Below are 14,393 nucleotides of genomic sequence, written 5' to 3'. Positions count from 1 at the left end.
ATAAAATACTCTACGCTAGAAATAATGGTCAAGGCGATTGCTGAACCCTTTACTTTTCGAGAAACGTTATTGGTTTTACAAAAAATGTGCACGATTTTGAGAGTCAAAGAAACGAGATCGTACGGGTTGCACCGGCCGGGAATCGAACCCGGACCTCCCGCTTGGAAGGCGAGAATTCTACCATTGAACTACCGATGCTTGCATAGGTCACACTTCGATATGACACACAAAAGAAGCCTAGATTAGTATACATTTAAAAAACCGCTCCCCGGCGGGGAATCGAACCCTGGTCTCTCGCGTGACAGGCGAGGATACTCACCACTATACTACCGAGGATGAATAAAAGTTGGTTATCTCAGTTTTTTAAACTTATAGTACTTCTATCCGAATTTTTTTCGCTAAGTCCCGGAGCATGCGCGATAGTCACTAATTAAATAAAAAAGTGAGTTTGAAGAAAAAGTATCCCAATAAAATACTCTACGCTAGAAATAATGGTCAAGGCGATTTCTGAACCCTTTACTTTTCGAGAAACTTTATTGGTTTTACAAAAAATGTGCACGATTTTGAGAGTCAAAGAAACGAGATCGTACGGGATGCACCGGCCGGGAATCGAACCCGGACCTCCCGCTTGGAAGGCGAGAATTCTACCATTGAACTACCGATGCTTGCATAGGTCACACTTCGATATGACACACAAAAGAAGCCTAGATTAGTATACATTTAAAAAACCGCTCCCCGGCGGGGAATCGAACCCTGGTCTCTCGCGTGACAGGCGAGGATACTCACCACTATACTACCGAGGATGAATAAAAGTTGGTTATCTCAGTTTTTTAAACTTATAGTACTTCTATCCGAATTTTTTTCGCTAAGTCCCGGAGCATGCGCGATAGTCACTAATTAAATAAAAAAGTGAGTTTGAAGAAAAAGTATCCCAATAAAATACTCTACGCTAGAAATAATGGTCAAGGCGATTGCTGAACCCTTTACTTTTCGAGAAACGTTATTGGTTTTACAAAAAATGTGCACGATTTTGAGAGTCAAAGAAACGAGATCGTACGGGTTGCACCGGCCGGGAATCGAACCCGGACCTCCCGCTTGGAAGGCGAGAATTCTACCATTGAACTACCGATGCTTGCATAGGTCACACTTCGATATGACACACAAAAGAAGCCTAGATTAGTATACATTTAAAAAACCGCTCCCCGGCGGGGAATCGAACCCTGGTCTCTCGCGTGACAGGCGAGGATACTCACCACTATACTACCGAGGATGAATAAAAGTTGGTTATCTCAGTTTTTTAAACTTATAGTACTTCTATCCGAATTTTTTTCGCTAAGTCCCGGAGCATGCGCGATAGTCACTAATTAAATAAAAAAGTGAGTTTGAAGAAAAAGTATCCCAATAAAATACTCTACGCTAGAAATAATGGTCAAGGCGATTTCTGAACCCTTTACTTTTCGAGAAACTTTATTGGTTTTACAAAAAATGTGCACGATTTTGAGAGTCAAAGAAACGAGATCGTACGGGATGCACCGGCCGGGAATCGAACCCGGACCTCCCGCTTGGAAGGCGAGAATTCTACCATTGAACTACCGATGCTTGCATAGGTCACACTTCGATATGACACACAAAAGAAGCCTAGATTAGTATACATTTAAAAAACCGCTCCCCGGCGGGGAATCGAACCCTGGTCTCTCGCGTGACAGGCGAGGATACTCACCACTATACTACCGAGGATGAATAAAAGTTGGTTATCTCAGTTTTTTAAACTTATAGTACTTCTATCCGAATTTTTTTCGCTAAGTCCCGGAGCATGCGCGATAGTCACTAATTAAATGAAAAAGTGAGTTTGAAGAAAAAGTAACCCAATAAAATACTCTACGCTAGAAATAATGGTCAAGGCGATTTCTGAACCCTTTACTTTTCGAGAAAAGTTATTGGTTTTACAAAAAATGTGCACGATTTTGAGAGTCAAAGAAACGAGATCGTACGGGTTGCACCGGCCGGGAATCGAACCCGGACCTCCCGCTTGGAAGGCGAGAATTCTACCATTGAACTACCGATGCTTGCATAGGTCACACTTCGATATGACACACAAAAGAAGCCTAGATTAGTATACATTTAAAAAACCGCTCCCCGGCGGGGAATCGAACCCTGGTCTCTCGCGTGACAGGCGAGGATACTCACCACTATACTACCGAGGATGAATAAAAGTTGGTTATCTCAGTTTTTTAAACTTATAGTACTTCTATCCGAATTTTTTTCGCTAAGTCCCGGAGCATGCGCGATAGTCACTAATTAAATAAAAAAGTGAGTTTGAAGAAAAAGTATCCCAATAAAATACTCTACGCTAGAAATAATGGTCAAGGCGATTTCTGAACCCTTTACTTTTCGAGAAACTTTATTGGTTTTACAAAAAATGTGCACGATTTTGAGAGTCAAAGAAACGAGATCGTACGGGATGCACCGGCCGGGAATCGAACCCGGACCTCCCGCTTGGAAGGCGAGAATTCTACCATTGAACTACCGATGCTTGCATAGGTCACACTTCGATATGACACACAAAAGAAGCCTAGATTAGTATACATTTAAAAAACCGCTCCCCGGCGGGGAATCGAACCCTGGTCTCTCGCGTGACAGGCGAGGATACTCACCACTATACTACCGAGGATGAATAAAAGTTGGTTATCTCAGTTTTTTAAACTTATAGTACTTCTATCCGAATTTTTTTCGCTAAGTCCCGGAGCATGCGCGATAGTCACTAATTAAATGAAAAAGTGAGTTTGAAGAAAAAGTAACCCAATAAAATACTCTACGCTAGAAATAATGGTCAAGGCGATTTCTGAACCCTTTACTTTTCGAGAAAAGTTATTGGTTTTACAAAAAATGTGCACGATTTTGAGAGTCAAAGAAACGAGATCGTACGGGTTGCACCGGCCGGGAATCGAACCCGGACCTCCCGCTTGGAAGGCGAGAATTCTACCATTGAACTACCGATGCTTGCATAGGTCACACTTCGATATGACACACAAAAGAAGCCTAGATTAGTATACATTTAAAAAACCGCTCCCCGGCGGGGAATCGAACCCTGGTCTCTCGCGTGACAGGCGAGGATACTCACCACTATACTACCGAGGATGAATAAAAGTTGGTTATCTCAGTTTTTTAAACTTATAGTACTTCTATCCGAATTTTTTTCGCTAAGTCCCGGAGCATGCGCGATAGTCACTAATTAAATAAAAAAGTGAGTTTGAAGAAAAAGTATCCCAATAAAATACTCTACGCTAGAAATAATGGTCAAGGCGATTTCTGAACCCTTTACTTTTCGAGAAACTTTATTGGTTTTACAAAAAATGTGCACGATTTTGAGAGTCAAAGAAACGAGATCGTACGGGTTGCACCGGCCGGGAATCGAACCCGGACCTCCCGCTTGGAAGGCGAGAATTCTACCATTGAACTACCGATGCTTGCATAGGTCACACTTCGATATGACACACAAAAGAAGCCTAGATTAGTATACATTTAAAAAACCGCTCCCCGGCGGGGAATCGAACCCTGGTCTCTCGCGTGACAGGCGAGGATACTCACCACTATACTACCGAGGATGAATAAAAGTTGGTTATCTCAGTTTTTTAAACTTATAATACTTCTATCCGAATTTTTTTCGCTAAGTCCCGGAGCATGCGCGATAGTCACTAATTAAATAAAAAAGTGAGTTTGAAGAAAAAGTATCCCAATAAAATACTCTACGCTAGAAATAATGGTCAAGGCGATTTCTGAACCCTTTACTTTTCGAGAAACTTTATTGGTTTTACAAAAAATGTGCACGATTTTGAGAGTCAAAGAAACGAGATCGTACGGGTTGCACCGGCCGGGAATCGAACCCGGACCTCCCGCTTGGAAGGCGAGAATTCTACCATTGAACTACCGATGCTTGCATAGGTCACACTTCGATATGACACACAAAAGAAGCCTAGATTAGTATACATTTAAAAAACCGCTCCCCGGCGGGGAATCGAACCCCGGTCTCTCGCGTGACAGGCGAGGATACTCACCACTATACTACCGAGGATGAATCAAATTTGGTTATCTCAGTTCTTTAATCTTATAGTACTTCTATCCGAATTTTCTACCATTGAACTACCGATGCTTGCATAGGTCACACTTCGATATGACACACAAAAGAAGCCTAGATTAGTATACATATAATAAACCGCTCCCCGGCGGGGAATCGAACCCCGGTCTCTCGCGTGACAGGCGAGGATACTCACCACTATACTACCGAGCATGAATGAAAGCTGGTTATCTCAGTTTTTTAAACTTATAGTACTTCTATCCGAATTTTTTTCGCAAAGTCCCGGAGCATGTGCAATAGTCAGTAATTAAATGAAAAAGTGAGTTTGAAGAAAAAGTAACCCTATAAAATACTCTACGCTAGAAATAATGGTCTAGGCGATTTCTGAACCCTTTACTTTTCGAGAAACGTTATTGGTTTTACAAAAAATGTGCACGATTTTGAGAGTCAAAGAAACGAGATCGTACGGCTTGCACCGGCCGGGAATCGAACCCGGACCTCCCGCTTGGAAGGCGAGAATTCTACCATTGAACTACCGATGCTTGCATAGGTCACACTTCGATATGACACACAAAAGAAGCCTAGATTAGTATACATTTAAAAAACTGCTCCCCGGCGGGGAATCGAACCCCGGTCTCTCGCGTGACAGGCGAGGATACTCACCACTATACTACCGAGGATGAATCAAATTTGGTTATCTCAGTTTTTTTTAATCTTATAGTACTTCTATCCGAATTTTCTACCATTGAACTACCGATGCTTGCATAGGTCACACTTCGATATGACACACAAAAGAAGCCTAGATTAGTATACATATAATAAACCGCTCCCCGGCGGGGAATCGAACCCCGGTCTCTCGCGTGACAGGCGAGGATACTCACCACTATACTACCGAGCATGAATGAAAGCTGGTTATCTCAGTTTTTTAAACTTATAGTACTTCTATCCGAATTTTTTTCGCAAAGTCCCGGAGCATGTGCAATAGTCAGTAATTAAATGAAAGAGTGAGTTTGAAGAAAAAGTAACCCTATAAAATACTCTACGCTAGAAATAATGGTCTAGGCGATTTCTGAACACTTTACTTTTCGAGAAAGGTTATTGGTTTTACAAAAAATGTGCACGATTTTGATAGTCAAAGAAACGAGATCGTACGGGTTGCACCGGCCGGGAATCGAACCCGGACCTCCCGCTTGGAAGGCGAGAATTCTACCATTGAACTACCGATGCTTGCATAGGTCACACTTCGATATGACACACAAAAGAAGCCTAGATTAGTATACATTTAAAAAACCGCTCCCCGGCGGGGAATCGAACCCCGGTCTCTCGCGTGACAGGCGAGGATACTCACCACTATACTACCGAGGATGAATCAAATTTGGTTATCTCAGTTTTTTAATCTTATAGTACTTCTATCCGAATTTTCTACCATTGAACTACCGATGCTTGCATAGGTCACACTTCGATATGACACACAAAAGAAGCCTAGATTAGTATACATATAATAAACCGCTCCCCGGCGGGGAATCGAACCCCGGTCTCTCGCGTGACAGGCGAGGATACTCACCACTATACTACCGAGCATGAATGAAAGCTGGTTATCTCAGTTTTTTAAACTTATAGTACTTCTATCCGAATTTTTTTCGCAAAGTCCCGGAGCATGTGCAATAGTCAGTAATTAAATGAAAGAGTGAGTTTGAAGAAAAAGTAACCCTATAAAATACTCTACGCTAGAAATAATGGTCTAGGCGATTTCTGAACACTTTACTTTTCGAGAAAGGTTATTGGTTTTACAAAAAATGTGCACGATTTTGAGAGTCAAAGAAACGAGATCGTACGGGTTGCACCGGCCGGGAACCGAACCCGGACCTCCCGCTTGGAAGGCGAGAATTCTACCATTGAACTACCGATGCTTGCATAGGTCACACTTCGATATGACACACAAAAGAAGCCTAGATTAGTATACATTTAAAAAACCGCTCCCCGGCGGGGAATCGAACCCCGGTCTCTCGCGTGACAGGCGAGGATACTCACCACTATACTACCGAGGATGAACCATATTTGGTTATCTCAGTTTTTTAAACTTATAGTACTTCTATCCGAATTTTTTTCGCAAAGTCCCGGAGCATGTGCAATAGTCAGTAATTAAATGAAAAAGTGAGTTTGAAGAAAAAGTAACCCTATAAAATACTCTACGCTAGAAATAATGGTCTAGACGATTTCTGAACACTTTACTTTTCGAGAAAGGTTATTGGTTTTACAAAAAATGTGCACGATTTTGAGAGTCAAAGAAACGAGATCGTACGGGTTGCACCGGCCGGGAATCGAACCCGGACCTCCCGCTTGGAAGGCGAGAATTCTACCATTGAACTACCGATGCTTGCATAGGTCACACTTCGATATGACACACAAAAGAAGCCTAGATTAGTATACATTTAAAAAACCGCTCCCCGGCGGGGAATCGAACCCCGGTCTCTCGCGTGACAGGCGAGGATACTCACCACTATACTACCGAGGATGAATCAAATTTGGTTATCTCAGTTTTTTAATCTTATAGTACTTCTATCCGAATTTTCTACCATTGAACTACCGATGCTTGCATAGTTCACACTTCGATATGACACACAAAAGAAGCCTAGATTAGTATACATATAATAAACCGCTCCCCGGCGGGGAATCGAACCCCGGTCTCTCGCGTGACAGGCGAGGATACTCACCACTATACTACCGAGCATGAATGAAAGCTGGTTATCTCAGTTTTTTAAACTTATAGTACTTCTATCCGAATTTTTTTCGCAAAGTCCCGGAGCATGTGCAATAGTCAGTAATTAAATGAAAGAGTGAGTTAGAAGAAAAAGTAACCCTATAAAATACTCTACGCTAGAAATAATGGTCTAGGCGATTTCTGAACACTTTACTTTTCGAGAAAGGTTATTGGTTTTACAAAAAATGTGCACGATTTTGAGAGTCAAAGAAACGAGATGGTACGGGTTGCACCGGCCGGGAATCGAACCCGGACCTCCCGCTTGGAAGGCGAGAATTCTACCATTGAACTACCGATGCTTGCATAGGTCACACTTCGATATGACACACAAAAGAAGCCTAGATTAGTATACATTTAAAAAACCGCTCCCCGGCGGGGAATCGAACCCTGGTCTCTCGCGTGACAGGCGAGGATACTCACCACTATACTACCGAGGATGAATAAAAGTTGGTTATCTCAGTTTTTTAAACTTATAGTACTTCTATCCGAATTTTTTTCGCTAAGTCCCGGAGCATGCGCGATAGTCACTAATTAAATAAAAAAGTGAGTTTGAAGAAAAAGTATCCCAATAAAATACTCTACGCTAGAAATAATGGTCAAGGCGATTTCTGAACCCTTTACTTTTCGAGAAACTTTATTGGTTTTACAAAAAATGTGCACGATTTTGAGAGTCAAAGAAACGAGATGGTACGGGTTGCACCGGCCGGGAATCGAACCCGGACCTCCCGCTTGGAAGGCGAGAATTCTACCATTGAACTACCGATGCTTGCATAGGTCACACTTCGATATGACACACAAAAGAAGCCTAGATTAGTATACATTTAAAAAACCGCTCCCCGGCGGGGAATCGAACCCCGGTCTCTCGCGTGACAGGCGAGGATACTCACCACTATACTACCGAGGATGAACCATACTTGGTTATCTCAGTTTTTTAAACTTATAGTACTTCTATCCGAATTTTTTTCGCTAAGTCCCGGAGCATGCGCGATAGTCACTAATTAAATGAAAAAGTGAGTTTGAAGAAAAAGTAACCCAATAAAATACTCTACGCTAGAAATAATGGTCAAGGCGATTTCTGAACCCTTTACTTTTCGAGAAACGTTATTGGTTTTACAAAAAATGTGCACGATTTTGAGAGTCAAAGAAACGAGATCGTACGGCTTGCACCGGCCGGGAATCGAACCCGGACCTCCCGCTTGGAAGGCGAGAATTCTACCATTGAACTACCGATGCTTGCATAGGTCACACTTCGATATGACACACAAAAGAAGCCTAGATTAGTATACATTTAAAAAACCGCTCCCCGGCGGGGAATCGAACCCCGGTCTCTCGCGTGACAGGCGAGGATACTCACCACTATACTACCGAGGATGAATCAAATTTGGTTATCTCAGTTTTTTAATCTTATAGTACTTCTATCCGAATTTACTTTTCGAGAAACGTTATTGGTTTTACAAAAAATGTGCACGATTTTGAGAGTCAAAGAAACGAGATCGTACGGCTTGCACCGGCCGGGAATCGAACCCGGACCTCCCGCTTGGAAGGCGAGAATTCTACCATTGAACTACCGATGCTTGCATAGGTCACACTTCGATATGACACACAAAAGAAGCCTAGATTAGTATACATTTAAAAAACCGCTCCCCGGCGGGGAATCTAACCCCGGTCTCTCGCGTGACAGGCGAGGATACTCACCACTATACTACCGAGGATGAATCAAATTTGGTTATCTCAGTTTTTTAATCTTATAGTACTTCTATCCGAATTTTCTACCATTGAACTACCGATGCTTGCATAGGTCACACTTCGATATGACACACAAAAGAAGCCTAGATTAGTATACATATAATAAACCGCTCCCCGGCGGGGAATCGAACCCCGGTCTCTCGCGTGACAGGCGAGGATACTCACCACTATACTACCGAGCATGAATGAAAGCTGGTTATCTCAGTTTTTTAAACTTATAGTACTTCTATCCGAATTTTTTTCGCAAAGTCCCGGAGCATGTGCAATAGTCAGTAATTAAATGAAAAAGTGAGTTTGAAGAAAAAGTAACCCTATAAAATACTCTACGCTAGAAATAATGGTCTAGGCGATTTCTGAACACTTTACTTTTCGAGAAAGGTTATTGGTTTTACAAAAAATGTGCACGATTTTGAGAGTCAAAGAAACGAGATCGTACGGCTTGCACCGGCCGGGAATCGAACCCGGACCTCCCGCTTGGAAGGCGAGAATTCTACCATTGAACTACCGATGCTTGCATAGGTCACACTTCGATATGACACACAAAAGAAGCCTAGATTAGTATACATTTAAAAAACTGCTCCCCGGCGGGGAATCGAACCCCGGTCTCTCGCGTGACAGGCGAGGATACTCACCACTATACTTTCGAGGATGAATCAAATTTGGTTATCTCAGTTTTTTAATCTTATAGTACTTCTATCCGAATTTTCTACCATTGAACTACCGATGCTTGCATAGGTCACACTTCGATATGACACACAAAAGAAGCCTAGATTAGTATACATATAATAAACCGCTCCCCGGCGGGGAATCGAACCCCGGTCTCTCGCGTGACAGGCGAGGATACTCACCACTATACTACCGAGGATGAATCAAATTTGGTTATCTTAGTTTTTTAATCTTATAGTACTTCTATCCGAATTTACTTTTCGAGAAACGTTATTGGTTTTACAAAAAATGTGCACGATTTTGAGAGTCAAAGAAACGAGATCGTACGGCTTGCACCGGCCGGGAATCGAACCCGGACCTCCCGCTTGGAAGGCGAGAATTCTACCATTGAACTACCGATGCTTGTATAGGTCACACTTCGATATGACACACAAAAGAAGCCTAGATTAGTATACATTTAAAAAACCGCTCCCCGGCGGGGAATCGAACCCCGGTCTCTCGCGTGACAGGCGAGGATACTCACCACTATACTACCGAGGATGAATCAAATTTGGTTATCTCAGTTTTTTAATCTTATAGTACTTCTATCCGAATTTTCTACCATTGAACTACCGATGCTTGCATAGGTCACACTTCGATATGACACACAAAAGAAGCCTAGATTAGTATACCTATAATAAACCGCTCCCCGGCGGGGAATCGAACCCCGGTCTCTCGCGTGACAGGCGAGGATACTCACCACTATACTACCGAGCATGAATGAAAGCTGGTTATCTCAGTTTTTTAAACTTATAGTACTTCTATCCGAATTTTTTTCGCAAAGTCCCGGAGCATGCGCGATAGTCACTAATTAAATGAAAAAGTGAGTTTGAAGAAAAAGTAACCCAATAAAATACTCTACGCTAGAAATAATGGTCAAGGCGATTTCTGAACCCTTTACTTTTCGAGAAACGTTATTGGTTTTACAAAAAATGTGCACGATTTTGAGAGTCAAAGAAACGAGATCGTACGGCTTGCACCGGCCGGGAATCGAACCCGGACCTCCCGCTTGGAAGGCGAGAATTCTACCATTGAACTACCGATGCTTGCATAGGTCACACTTCGATATGACACACAAAAGAAGCCTAGATTAGTATACATTTAAAAAACCGCTCCCCGGCGGGGAATCGAACCCCGGTCTCTCGCGTGACAGGCGAGGATACTCACCACTATACTACCGAGGATGAATCAAATTTGGTTATCTCAGTTTTTTAATCTTATAGTACTTCTATCCGAATTTACTTTTCGAGAAACGTTATTGGTTTTACAAAAAATGTGCACGATTTTGAGAGTCAAAGAAACGAGATCGTACGGCTTGCACCGGCCGGGAATCGAACCCGGACCTCCCGCTTGGAAGGCGAGAATTCTACCATTGAACTACCGATGCTTGCATAGGTCACACTTCGATATGACACACAAAAGAAGCCTAGATTAGTATACATTTAAAAAACCGCTCCCCGGCGGGGAATCGAACCCCGGTCTCTCGCGTGACAGGCGAGGATACTCACCACTATACTACCGAGGATGAATCAAATTTGGTTATCTCAGTTTTTTAATCTTATAGTACTTCTATCCGAATTTTCTACCATTGAACTACCGATGCTTGCATAGGTCACACTTCGATATGACACACAAAAGAAGCCTGGATTAGTATACATATAATAAACCGCTCCCCGGCGGGGAATCGAACCCCGGTCTCTCGCGTGACAGGCGAGGATACTCACCACTATACTACCGAGCATGGATGAAAGCTGGTTATCTCAGTTTTTTAAACTTATAGTACTTCTATCCGAATTTTTTTCGCAAAGTCCCGGAGCATGTGCAATAGTCAGTAATTAAATGAAAAAGTGAGTTTGAAGAAAAAGTAACCCTATAAAATACTCTACGCTAGAAATAATGGTCTAGGCGATTTCTGAACACTTTACTTTTCGAGAAAGGTTATTGGTTTTACAAAAAATGTGCACGATTTTGAGAGTCAAAGAAACGAGATCGTACGGGTTGCACCGGCCGGGAATCGAACCCGGACCTCCCGCTTGGAAGGCGAGAATTCTACCATTGAACTACCGATGCTTGCATAGGTCACACTTCGATATGACACACAAAAGAAGCCTAGATTAGTATACATTTAAAAAACCGCTCCCCGGCGGGGAATCGAACCCCGGTCTCTCGCGTGACAGGCGAGGATACTCACCACTATACTACCGAGGATGAATCAAATTTGGTTATCTCAGTTTTTTAATCTTATAGTACTTCTATCCGAATTTTCTACCATTGAACTACCGATGCTTGCATAGGTCACACTTCGATATGACACACAAAAGAAGCCTAGATTAGTATACATATAATAAACCGCTCCCCGGCGGGGAATCGAACCCCGGTCTCTCGCGTGACAGGCGAGGATACTCACCACTATACTACCGAGCATGAATGAAAGCTGGTTATATCAGTTTTTTAAACTTATAGTACTTCTATCCGAATTTTTTTCGCAAAGTCCCGGAGCATGTGCAATAGTCAGTAATTAAATGAAAAAGTGAGTTTGAAGAAAAAGTAACCCTATAAAATACTCTACGCTAGAAATAATGGTCTAGGCGATTTCTGAACACTTTACTTTTCGAGAAAGGTTATTGGTTTTACAAAAAATGTGCACGATTTTGAGAGTCAAAGAAACGAGATCGTACGGTTGCACCGGCCGGGAATCGAACCCGGACCTCCCGCTTGGAAGGCGAGAATTCTACCATTGAACTACCGATGCTTGCATAGGTCACACTTCGATATGACACACAAAAGAAGCCTAGATTAGTATACATTTAAAAAACCGCTCCCCGGCGGGGAATCGAACCCCGGTCTCTCGCGTGACAGGCGAGGATACTCACCACTATACTACCGAATATGAACCATATTTGGTTATCTCAGTTTTTTAAACTTATAGTACTTCTATCCGAATTTTTTTCGCAAAGTCCCGGAGCATGTGCAATAGTCAGTAATTAAATGAAAAAGTGAGTTTGAAGAAAAAGTAACCCTATAAAATACTCTACGCTAGAAATAATGGTCTAGGCGATTTCTGAACACTTTACATTTCGAGAAAGGTTATTGGTTTTACAAAAAATGTGCACGATTTTGAGAGTCAAAGAAACGAGATCGTACGGGTTGCACCGGCCGGGAATCGAACCCGGACCTCCCGCTTGGAAGGCGAGAATTCTACCATTGAACTACCGATGCTTGCATAGGTCACACTTCGATATGACACACAAAAGAAGCCTAGATTAGTATACATTTAAAAAACCGCTCCCCGGCGGGGAATCGAACCCCGGTCTCTCGCGTGACAGGCGAGGATACTCACCACTATACTACCGAGGATGAATCAAATTTGGTTATCTCAGTTTTTTAATCTTATAGTACTTCTATCCGAATTTTCTACCATTGAACTACCGATGCTTGCATAGGTCACACTTCGATATGACACACAAAAGAAGCCTAGATTAGTATACATATAATAAACCGCTCCCCGGCGGGGAATCGAACCCTGGTCTCTCGCGTGACAGGCGAGGATACTCACCACTATACTACCGAGCATGAATGAAAGCTGGTTATCTCAGTTTTTTAAACTTATAGTACTTCTATCCGAATTTTTTTCGCAAAGTCCCGGAGCATGTGCAATAGTCAGTAATTAAATGAAAGAGTGAGTTTGAAGAAAAAGTAACCCTATAAAATACTCTACGCTAGAAATAATGGTCTAGGCGATTTCTGAACACTTTACTTTTCGAGAAAGGTTATTGGTTTTACAAAAAATGTGCACGATTTTGAGAGTCAAAGAAAAGAGATCGTACGGGTTGCACCGGCCGGGAATCGAACCCGGACCTCCCGCTTGGAAGGCGAGAATTCTACCATTGAACTACCGATGCTTGCATAGGTCACACTTCGATATGACACACAAAAGAAGCCTAGATTAGTATACATTTAAAAAACCGCTCCCCGGCGGGGAATCGAACCCCGGTCTCTCGCGTGACAGGCGAGGATACTCACCACTATACTACCGAGGATGAACCACACTTGGTTATCTCAGTTTTTTAAACTTATAGTACTTCTATCCGAATTTTTTTCGCTAAGTCGAGGAGCATGCGCGATAGTCACTAATTAAATGAAAAAGTGAGTTTGAAGAAAAAGTAACCCAATAAAATACTCTACGCTAGAAATAATGGTCAAGGCGATTTCTGAACCCTTTACTTTTCGAGAAACGTTATTGGTTTTACAAAAAATGTGCACGATTTTGAGAGTCAAAGAAACGAGATCGTACGGCTTGCACCGGCCGGGAATCGAACCCGGACCTCCCGCTTGGAAGGCGAGAATTCTACCATTGAACTACCGATGCTTGCATAGGTCACACTTCGATATGACACACAAAAGAAGCCTAGATTAGTATACATTTAAAAAACCGCTCCCCGGCGGGGAATCGAACCCCGGTCTCTCGCGTGACAGGCGAGGATACTCACCACTATACTACCGAGCATGAATGAAAGCTGGTTATCTCAGTTTTTTAAACTTATAGTACTTCTATCCGAATTTTTTTCGCAAAGTCCCGGAGCATGCGCGATAGTCACTAATTAAATGAAAAAGTGAGTTTGAAGAAAAAGTAACCCAATAAAATACTCTACGCTAGAAATAATGGTCAAGGCGATTTCTGAACCCTTTACTTTTCGAGAAACGTTATTGGTTTTACAAAAAATGTGCACGATTTTGAGAGTCAAAGAAACGAGATCGTACGGCTTGCACCGGCCGGGAATCGAACCCGGACCTCCCGCTTGGAAGGCGAGAATTCTACCATTGAACTACCGATGCTTGCATAGGTCACACTTCGATATGACACACAAAAGAAGCCTAGATTAGTATACATTTACAAAACCGCTCCCCGGCGGGGAATCGAACCCCGGTCTCTCGCGTGACAGGCGAGGATACTCACCACTATACTACCGAGGATGAATCAAATTTGGTTATCTCAGTTTTTTAATCTTATAGTACTTCTATCCGAATTTACTTTTCGAGAAACGTTATTGGTTTTACAAAAAATGTGCACGATTTTGAGAGTCAAAGAAACGAGATCGTACGGCT

At 42.5% G+C, this 14,393-nt stretch overlaps 61 non-coding genes across 61 annotated transcripts; all 61 read right to left on the bottom strand.

The window, feature by feature from the left end:
- Positions 1–127: 127 nt before the first annotated feature.
- TRNAG-UCC (transfer RNA glycine (anticodon UCC)) lies at positions 128–198 on the bottom strand. Its single transcript has one exon. It is a non-coding gene; the product is annotated as a tRNA-Gly (tRNA).
- Positions 199–264: 66 nt separating this feature from the next.
- On the bottom strand, positions 265–336 carry TRNAD-GUC (transfer RNA aspartic acid (anticodon GUC)). The gene has a single exon. It is a non-coding gene; the product is annotated as a tRNA-Asp (tRNA).
- A 258-nt stretch (positions 337–594) lies between these two features.
- On the bottom strand, positions 595–665 carry TRNAG-UCC (transfer RNA glycine (anticodon UCC)). Its single transcript has one exon. It is a non-coding gene; the product is annotated as a tRNA-Gly (tRNA).
- A 66-nt stretch (positions 666–731) lies between these two features.
- On the bottom strand, positions 732–803 carry TRNAD-GUC (transfer RNA aspartic acid (anticodon GUC)). Its single transcript has one exon. It is a non-coding gene; the product is annotated as a tRNA-Asp (tRNA).
- A 258-nt stretch (positions 804–1,061) lies between these two features.
- Positions 1,062–1,132, bottom strand: TRNAG-UCC (transfer RNA glycine (anticodon UCC)). The gene has a single exon. It is a non-coding gene; the product is annotated as a tRNA-Gly (tRNA).
- A 66-nt stretch (positions 1,133–1,198) lies between these two features.
- On the bottom strand, positions 1,199–1,270 carry TRNAD-GUC (transfer RNA aspartic acid (anticodon GUC)). The gene has a single exon. It is a non-coding gene; the product is annotated as a tRNA-Asp (tRNA).
- Positions 1,271–1,528: 258 nt separating this feature from the next.
- Positions 1,529–1,599, bottom strand: TRNAG-UCC (transfer RNA glycine (anticodon UCC)). The gene has a single exon. It is a non-coding gene; the product is annotated as a tRNA-Gly (tRNA).
- A 66-nt stretch (positions 1,600–1,665) lies between these two features.
- Positions 1,666–1,737, bottom strand: TRNAD-GUC (transfer RNA aspartic acid (anticodon GUC)). The gene has a single exon. It is a non-coding gene; the product is annotated as a tRNA-Asp (tRNA).
- A 258-nt stretch (positions 1,738–1,995) lies between these two features.
- On the bottom strand, positions 1,996–2,066 carry TRNAG-UCC (transfer RNA glycine (anticodon UCC)). Its single transcript has one exon. It is a non-coding gene; the product is annotated as a tRNA-Gly (tRNA).
- A 66-nt stretch (positions 2,067–2,132) lies between these two features.
- TRNAD-GUC (transfer RNA aspartic acid (anticodon GUC)) lies at positions 2,133–2,204 on the bottom strand. Its single transcript has one exon. It is a non-coding gene; the product is annotated as a tRNA-Asp (tRNA).
- Positions 2,205–2,462: 258 nt separating this feature from the next.
- TRNAG-UCC (transfer RNA glycine (anticodon UCC)) lies at positions 2,463–2,533 on the bottom strand. The gene has a single exon. It is a non-coding gene; the product is annotated as a tRNA-Gly (tRNA).
- Positions 2,534–2,599: 66 nt separating this feature from the next.
- Positions 2,600–2,671, bottom strand: TRNAD-GUC (transfer RNA aspartic acid (anticodon GUC)). Its single transcript has one exon. It is a non-coding gene; the product is annotated as a tRNA-Asp (tRNA).
- A 258-nt stretch (positions 2,672–2,929) lies between these two features.
- Positions 2,930–3,000, bottom strand: TRNAG-UCC (transfer RNA glycine (anticodon UCC)). The gene has a single exon. It is a non-coding gene; the product is annotated as a tRNA-Gly (tRNA).
- A 66-nt stretch (positions 3,001–3,066) lies between these two features.
- Positions 3,067–3,138, bottom strand: TRNAD-GUC (transfer RNA aspartic acid (anticodon GUC)). Its single transcript has one exon. It is a non-coding gene; the product is annotated as a tRNA-Asp (tRNA).
- Positions 3,139–3,396: 258 nt separating this feature from the next.
- TRNAG-UCC (transfer RNA glycine (anticodon UCC)) lies at positions 3,397–3,467 on the bottom strand. Its single transcript has one exon. It is a non-coding gene; the product is annotated as a tRNA-Gly (tRNA).
- A 66-nt stretch (positions 3,468–3,533) lies between these two features.
- On the bottom strand, positions 3,534–3,605 carry TRNAD-GUC (transfer RNA aspartic acid (anticodon GUC)). Its single transcript has one exon. It is a non-coding gene; the product is annotated as a tRNA-Asp (tRNA).
- A 258-nt stretch (positions 3,606–3,863) lies between these two features.
- Positions 3,864–3,934, bottom strand: TRNAG-UCC (transfer RNA glycine (anticodon UCC)). The gene has a single exon. It is a non-coding gene; the product is annotated as a tRNA-Gly (tRNA).
- Positions 3,935–4,000: 66 nt separating this feature from the next.
- On the bottom strand, positions 4,001–4,072 carry TRNAD-GUC (transfer RNA aspartic acid (anticodon GUC)). Its single transcript has one exon. It is a non-coding gene; the product is annotated as a tRNA-Asp (tRNA).
- A 144-nt stretch (positions 4,073–4,216) lies between these two features.
- On the bottom strand, positions 4,217–4,288 carry TRNAD-GUC (transfer RNA aspartic acid (anticodon GUC)). The gene has a single exon. It is a non-coding gene; the product is annotated as a tRNA-Asp (tRNA).
- Positions 4,289–4,546: 258 nt separating this feature from the next.
- On the bottom strand, positions 4,547–4,617 carry TRNAG-UCC (transfer RNA glycine (anticodon UCC)). The gene has a single exon. It is a non-coding gene; the product is annotated as a tRNA-Gly (tRNA).
- Positions 4,618–4,683: 66 nt separating this feature from the next.
- On the bottom strand, positions 4,684–4,755 carry TRNAD-GUC (transfer RNA aspartic acid (anticodon GUC)). Its single transcript has one exon. It is a non-coding gene; the product is annotated as a tRNA-Asp (tRNA).
- Positions 4,756–4,901: 146 nt separating this feature from the next.
- Positions 4,902–4,973, bottom strand: TRNAD-GUC (transfer RNA aspartic acid (anticodon GUC)). Its single transcript has one exon. It is a non-coding gene; the product is annotated as a tRNA-Asp (tRNA).
- Positions 4,974–5,231: 258 nt separating this feature from the next.
- On the bottom strand, positions 5,232–5,302 carry TRNAG-UCC (transfer RNA glycine (anticodon UCC)). The gene has a single exon. It is a non-coding gene; the product is annotated as a tRNA-Gly (tRNA).
- Positions 5,303–5,368: 66 nt separating this feature from the next.
- On the bottom strand, positions 5,369–5,440 carry TRNAD-GUC (transfer RNA aspartic acid (anticodon GUC)). The gene has a single exon. It is a non-coding gene; the product is annotated as a tRNA-Asp (tRNA).
- Positions 5,441–5,584: 144 nt separating this feature from the next.
- Positions 5,585–5,656, bottom strand: TRNAD-GUC (transfer RNA aspartic acid (anticodon GUC)). The gene has a single exon. It is a non-coding gene; the product is annotated as a tRNA-Asp (tRNA).
- A 258-nt stretch (positions 5,657–5,914) lies between these two features.
- On the bottom strand, positions 5,915–5,985 carry TRNAG-UCC (transfer RNA glycine (anticodon UCC)). The gene has a single exon. It is a non-coding gene; the product is annotated as a tRNA-Gly (tRNA).
- A 66-nt stretch (positions 5,986–6,051) lies between these two features.
- On the bottom strand, positions 6,052–6,123 carry TRNAD-GUC (transfer RNA aspartic acid (anticodon GUC)). Its single transcript has one exon. It is a non-coding gene; the product is annotated as a tRNA-Asp (tRNA).
- A 258-nt stretch (positions 6,124–6,381) lies between these two features.
- On the bottom strand, positions 6,382–6,452 carry TRNAG-UCC (transfer RNA glycine (anticodon UCC)). Its single transcript has one exon. It is a non-coding gene; the product is annotated as a tRNA-Gly (tRNA).
- Positions 6,453–6,518: 66 nt separating this feature from the next.
- On the bottom strand, positions 6,519–6,590 carry TRNAD-GUC (transfer RNA aspartic acid (anticodon GUC)). The gene has a single exon. It is a non-coding gene; the product is annotated as a tRNA-Asp (tRNA).
- A 144-nt stretch (positions 6,591–6,734) lies between these two features.
- On the bottom strand, positions 6,735–6,806 carry TRNAD-GUC (transfer RNA aspartic acid (anticodon GUC)). The gene has a single exon. It is a non-coding gene; the product is annotated as a tRNA-Asp (tRNA).
- A 258-nt stretch (positions 6,807–7,064) lies between these two features.
- Positions 7,065–7,135, bottom strand: TRNAG-UCC (transfer RNA glycine (anticodon UCC)). The gene has a single exon. It is a non-coding gene; the product is annotated as a tRNA-Gly (tRNA).
- A 66-nt stretch (positions 7,136–7,201) lies between these two features.
- TRNAD-GUC (transfer RNA aspartic acid (anticodon GUC)) lies at positions 7,202–7,273 on the bottom strand. The gene has a single exon. It is a non-coding gene; the product is annotated as a tRNA-Asp (tRNA).
- A 258-nt stretch (positions 7,274–7,531) lies between these two features.
- On the bottom strand, positions 7,532–7,602 carry TRNAG-UCC (transfer RNA glycine (anticodon UCC)). Its single transcript has one exon. It is a non-coding gene; the product is annotated as a tRNA-Gly (tRNA).
- A 66-nt stretch (positions 7,603–7,668) lies between these two features.
- Positions 7,669–7,740, bottom strand: TRNAD-GUC (transfer RNA aspartic acid (anticodon GUC)). The gene has a single exon. It is a non-coding gene; the product is annotated as a tRNA-Asp (tRNA).
- Positions 7,741–7,998: 258 nt separating this feature from the next.
- Positions 7,999–8,069, bottom strand: TRNAG-UCC (transfer RNA glycine (anticodon UCC)). Its single transcript has one exon. It is a non-coding gene; the product is annotated as a tRNA-Gly (tRNA).
- Positions 8,070–8,135: 66 nt separating this feature from the next.
- TRNAD-GUC (transfer RNA aspartic acid (anticodon GUC)) lies at positions 8,136–8,207 on the bottom strand. Its single transcript has one exon. It is a non-coding gene; the product is annotated as a tRNA-Asp (tRNA).
- Positions 8,208–8,339: 132 nt separating this feature from the next.
- TRNAG-UCC (transfer RNA glycine (anticodon UCC)) lies at positions 8,340–8,410 on the bottom strand. Its single transcript has one exon. It is a non-coding gene; the product is annotated as a tRNA-Gly (tRNA).
- Positions 8,411–8,476: 66 nt separating this feature from the next.
- Positions 8,477–8,548, bottom strand: TRNAD-GUC (transfer RNA aspartic acid (anticodon GUC)). The gene has a single exon. It is a non-coding gene; the product is annotated as a tRNA-Asp (tRNA).
- Positions 8,549–8,692: 144 nt separating this feature from the next.
- On the bottom strand, positions 8,693–8,764 carry TRNAD-GUC (transfer RNA aspartic acid (anticodon GUC)). The gene has a single exon. It is a non-coding gene; the product is annotated as a tRNA-Asp (tRNA).
- A 258-nt stretch (positions 8,765–9,022) lies between these two features.
- TRNAG-UCC (transfer RNA glycine (anticodon UCC)) lies at positions 9,023–9,093 on the bottom strand. The gene has a single exon. It is a non-coding gene; the product is annotated as a tRNA-Gly (tRNA).
- Positions 9,094–9,375: 282 nt separating this feature from the next.
- On the bottom strand, positions 9,376–9,447 carry TRNAD-GUC (transfer RNA aspartic acid (anticodon GUC)). Its single transcript has one exon. It is a non-coding gene; the product is annotated as a tRNA-Asp (tRNA).
- A 132-nt stretch (positions 9,448–9,579) lies between these two features.
- On the bottom strand, positions 9,580–9,650 carry TRNAG-UCC (transfer RNA glycine (anticodon UCC)). The gene has a single exon. It is a non-coding gene; the product is annotated as a tRNA-Gly (tRNA).
- Positions 9,651–9,716: 66 nt separating this feature from the next.
- TRNAD-GUC (transfer RNA aspartic acid (anticodon GUC)) lies at positions 9,717–9,788 on the bottom strand. The gene has a single exon. It is a non-coding gene; the product is annotated as a tRNA-Asp (tRNA).
- A 144-nt stretch (positions 9,789–9,932) lies between these two features.
- TRNAD-GUC (transfer RNA aspartic acid (anticodon GUC)) lies at positions 9,933–10,004 on the bottom strand. Its single transcript has one exon. It is a non-coding gene; the product is annotated as a tRNA-Asp (tRNA).
- Positions 10,005–10,262: 258 nt separating this feature from the next.
- Positions 10,263–10,333, bottom strand: TRNAG-UCC (transfer RNA glycine (anticodon UCC)). The gene has a single exon. It is a non-coding gene; the product is annotated as a tRNA-Gly (tRNA).
- A 66-nt stretch (positions 10,334–10,399) lies between these two features.
- TRNAD-GUC (transfer RNA aspartic acid (anticodon GUC)) lies at positions 10,400–10,471 on the bottom strand. The gene has a single exon. It is a non-coding gene; the product is annotated as a tRNA-Asp (tRNA).
- A 132-nt stretch (positions 10,472–10,603) lies between these two features.
- TRNAG-UCC (transfer RNA glycine (anticodon UCC)) lies at positions 10,604–10,674 on the bottom strand. The gene has a single exon. It is a non-coding gene; the product is annotated as a tRNA-Gly (tRNA).
- Positions 10,675–10,740: 66 nt separating this feature from the next.
- On the bottom strand, positions 10,741–10,812 carry TRNAD-GUC (transfer RNA aspartic acid (anticodon GUC)). Its single transcript has one exon. It is a non-coding gene; the product is annotated as a tRNA-Asp (tRNA).
- Positions 10,813–10,956: 144 nt separating this feature from the next.
- On the bottom strand, positions 10,957–11,028 carry TRNAD-GUC (transfer RNA aspartic acid (anticodon GUC)). Its single transcript has one exon. It is a non-coding gene; the product is annotated as a tRNA-Asp (tRNA).
- Positions 11,029–11,286: 258 nt separating this feature from the next.
- TRNAG-UCC (transfer RNA glycine (anticodon UCC)) lies at positions 11,287–11,357 on the bottom strand. Its single transcript has one exon. It is a non-coding gene; the product is annotated as a tRNA-Gly (tRNA).
- Positions 11,358–11,423: 66 nt separating this feature from the next.
- On the bottom strand, positions 11,424–11,495 carry TRNAD-GUC (transfer RNA aspartic acid (anticodon GUC)). The gene has a single exon. It is a non-coding gene; the product is annotated as a tRNA-Asp (tRNA).
- A 144-nt stretch (positions 11,496–11,639) lies between these two features.
- Positions 11,640–11,711, bottom strand: TRNAD-GUC (transfer RNA aspartic acid (anticodon GUC)). Its single transcript has one exon. It is a non-coding gene; the product is annotated as a tRNA-Asp (tRNA).
- A 257-nt stretch (positions 11,712–11,968) lies between these two features.
- On the bottom strand, positions 11,969–12,039 carry TRNAG-UCC (transfer RNA glycine (anticodon UCC)). Its single transcript has one exon. It is a non-coding gene; the product is annotated as a tRNA-Gly (tRNA).
- Positions 12,040–12,435: 396 nt separating this feature from the next.
- Positions 12,436–12,506, bottom strand: TRNAG-UCC (transfer RNA glycine (anticodon UCC)). The gene has a single exon. It is a non-coding gene; the product is annotated as a tRNA-Gly (tRNA).
- A 66-nt stretch (positions 12,507–12,572) lies between these two features.
- Positions 12,573–12,644, bottom strand: TRNAD-GUC (transfer RNA aspartic acid (anticodon GUC)). The gene has a single exon. It is a non-coding gene; the product is annotated as a tRNA-Asp (tRNA).
- Positions 12,645–13,118: 474 nt separating this feature from the next.
- Positions 13,119–13,189, bottom strand: TRNAG-UCC (transfer RNA glycine (anticodon UCC)). Its single transcript has one exon. It is a non-coding gene; the product is annotated as a tRNA-Gly (tRNA).
- A 66-nt stretch (positions 13,190–13,255) lies between these two features.
- TRNAD-GUC (transfer RNA aspartic acid (anticodon GUC)) lies at positions 13,256–13,327 on the bottom strand. Its single transcript has one exon. It is a non-coding gene; the product is annotated as a tRNA-Asp (tRNA).
- A 258-nt stretch (positions 13,328–13,585) lies between these two features.
- On the bottom strand, positions 13,586–13,656 carry TRNAG-UCC (transfer RNA glycine (anticodon UCC)). Its single transcript has one exon. It is a non-coding gene; the product is annotated as a tRNA-Gly (tRNA).
- A 66-nt stretch (positions 13,657–13,722) lies between these two features.
- On the bottom strand, positions 13,723–13,794 carry TRNAD-GUC (transfer RNA aspartic acid (anticodon GUC)). Its single transcript has one exon. It is a non-coding gene; the product is annotated as a tRNA-Asp (tRNA).
- Positions 13,795–14,052: 258 nt separating this feature from the next.
- Positions 14,053–14,123, bottom strand: TRNAG-UCC (transfer RNA glycine (anticodon UCC)). The gene has a single exon. It is a non-coding gene; the product is annotated as a tRNA-Gly (tRNA).
- A 66-nt stretch (positions 14,124–14,189) lies between these two features.
- TRNAD-GUC (transfer RNA aspartic acid (anticodon GUC)) lies at positions 14,190–14,261 on the bottom strand. The gene has a single exon. It is a non-coding gene; the product is annotated as a tRNA-Asp (tRNA).
- Between the last annotated feature and the right edge of the window lie 132 nt (positions 14,262–14,393).

This window comes from Phalangium opilio, unplaced genomic scaffold (assembly GCF_054372755.1).
Source record: "Phalangium opilio isolate 3A_F unplaced genomic scaffold, DU_Popi_V2 ptg000352l_1, whole genome shotgun sequence".
NCBI classification, from domain to species: Eukaryota; Metazoa; Arthropoda; class Arachnida; order Opiliones; family Phalangiidae; genus Phalangium; species Phalangium opilio.
Note: the sequence above shows the minus strand (reverse complement) of the source record. Positions and strands in the feature narration are given on the sequence as shown.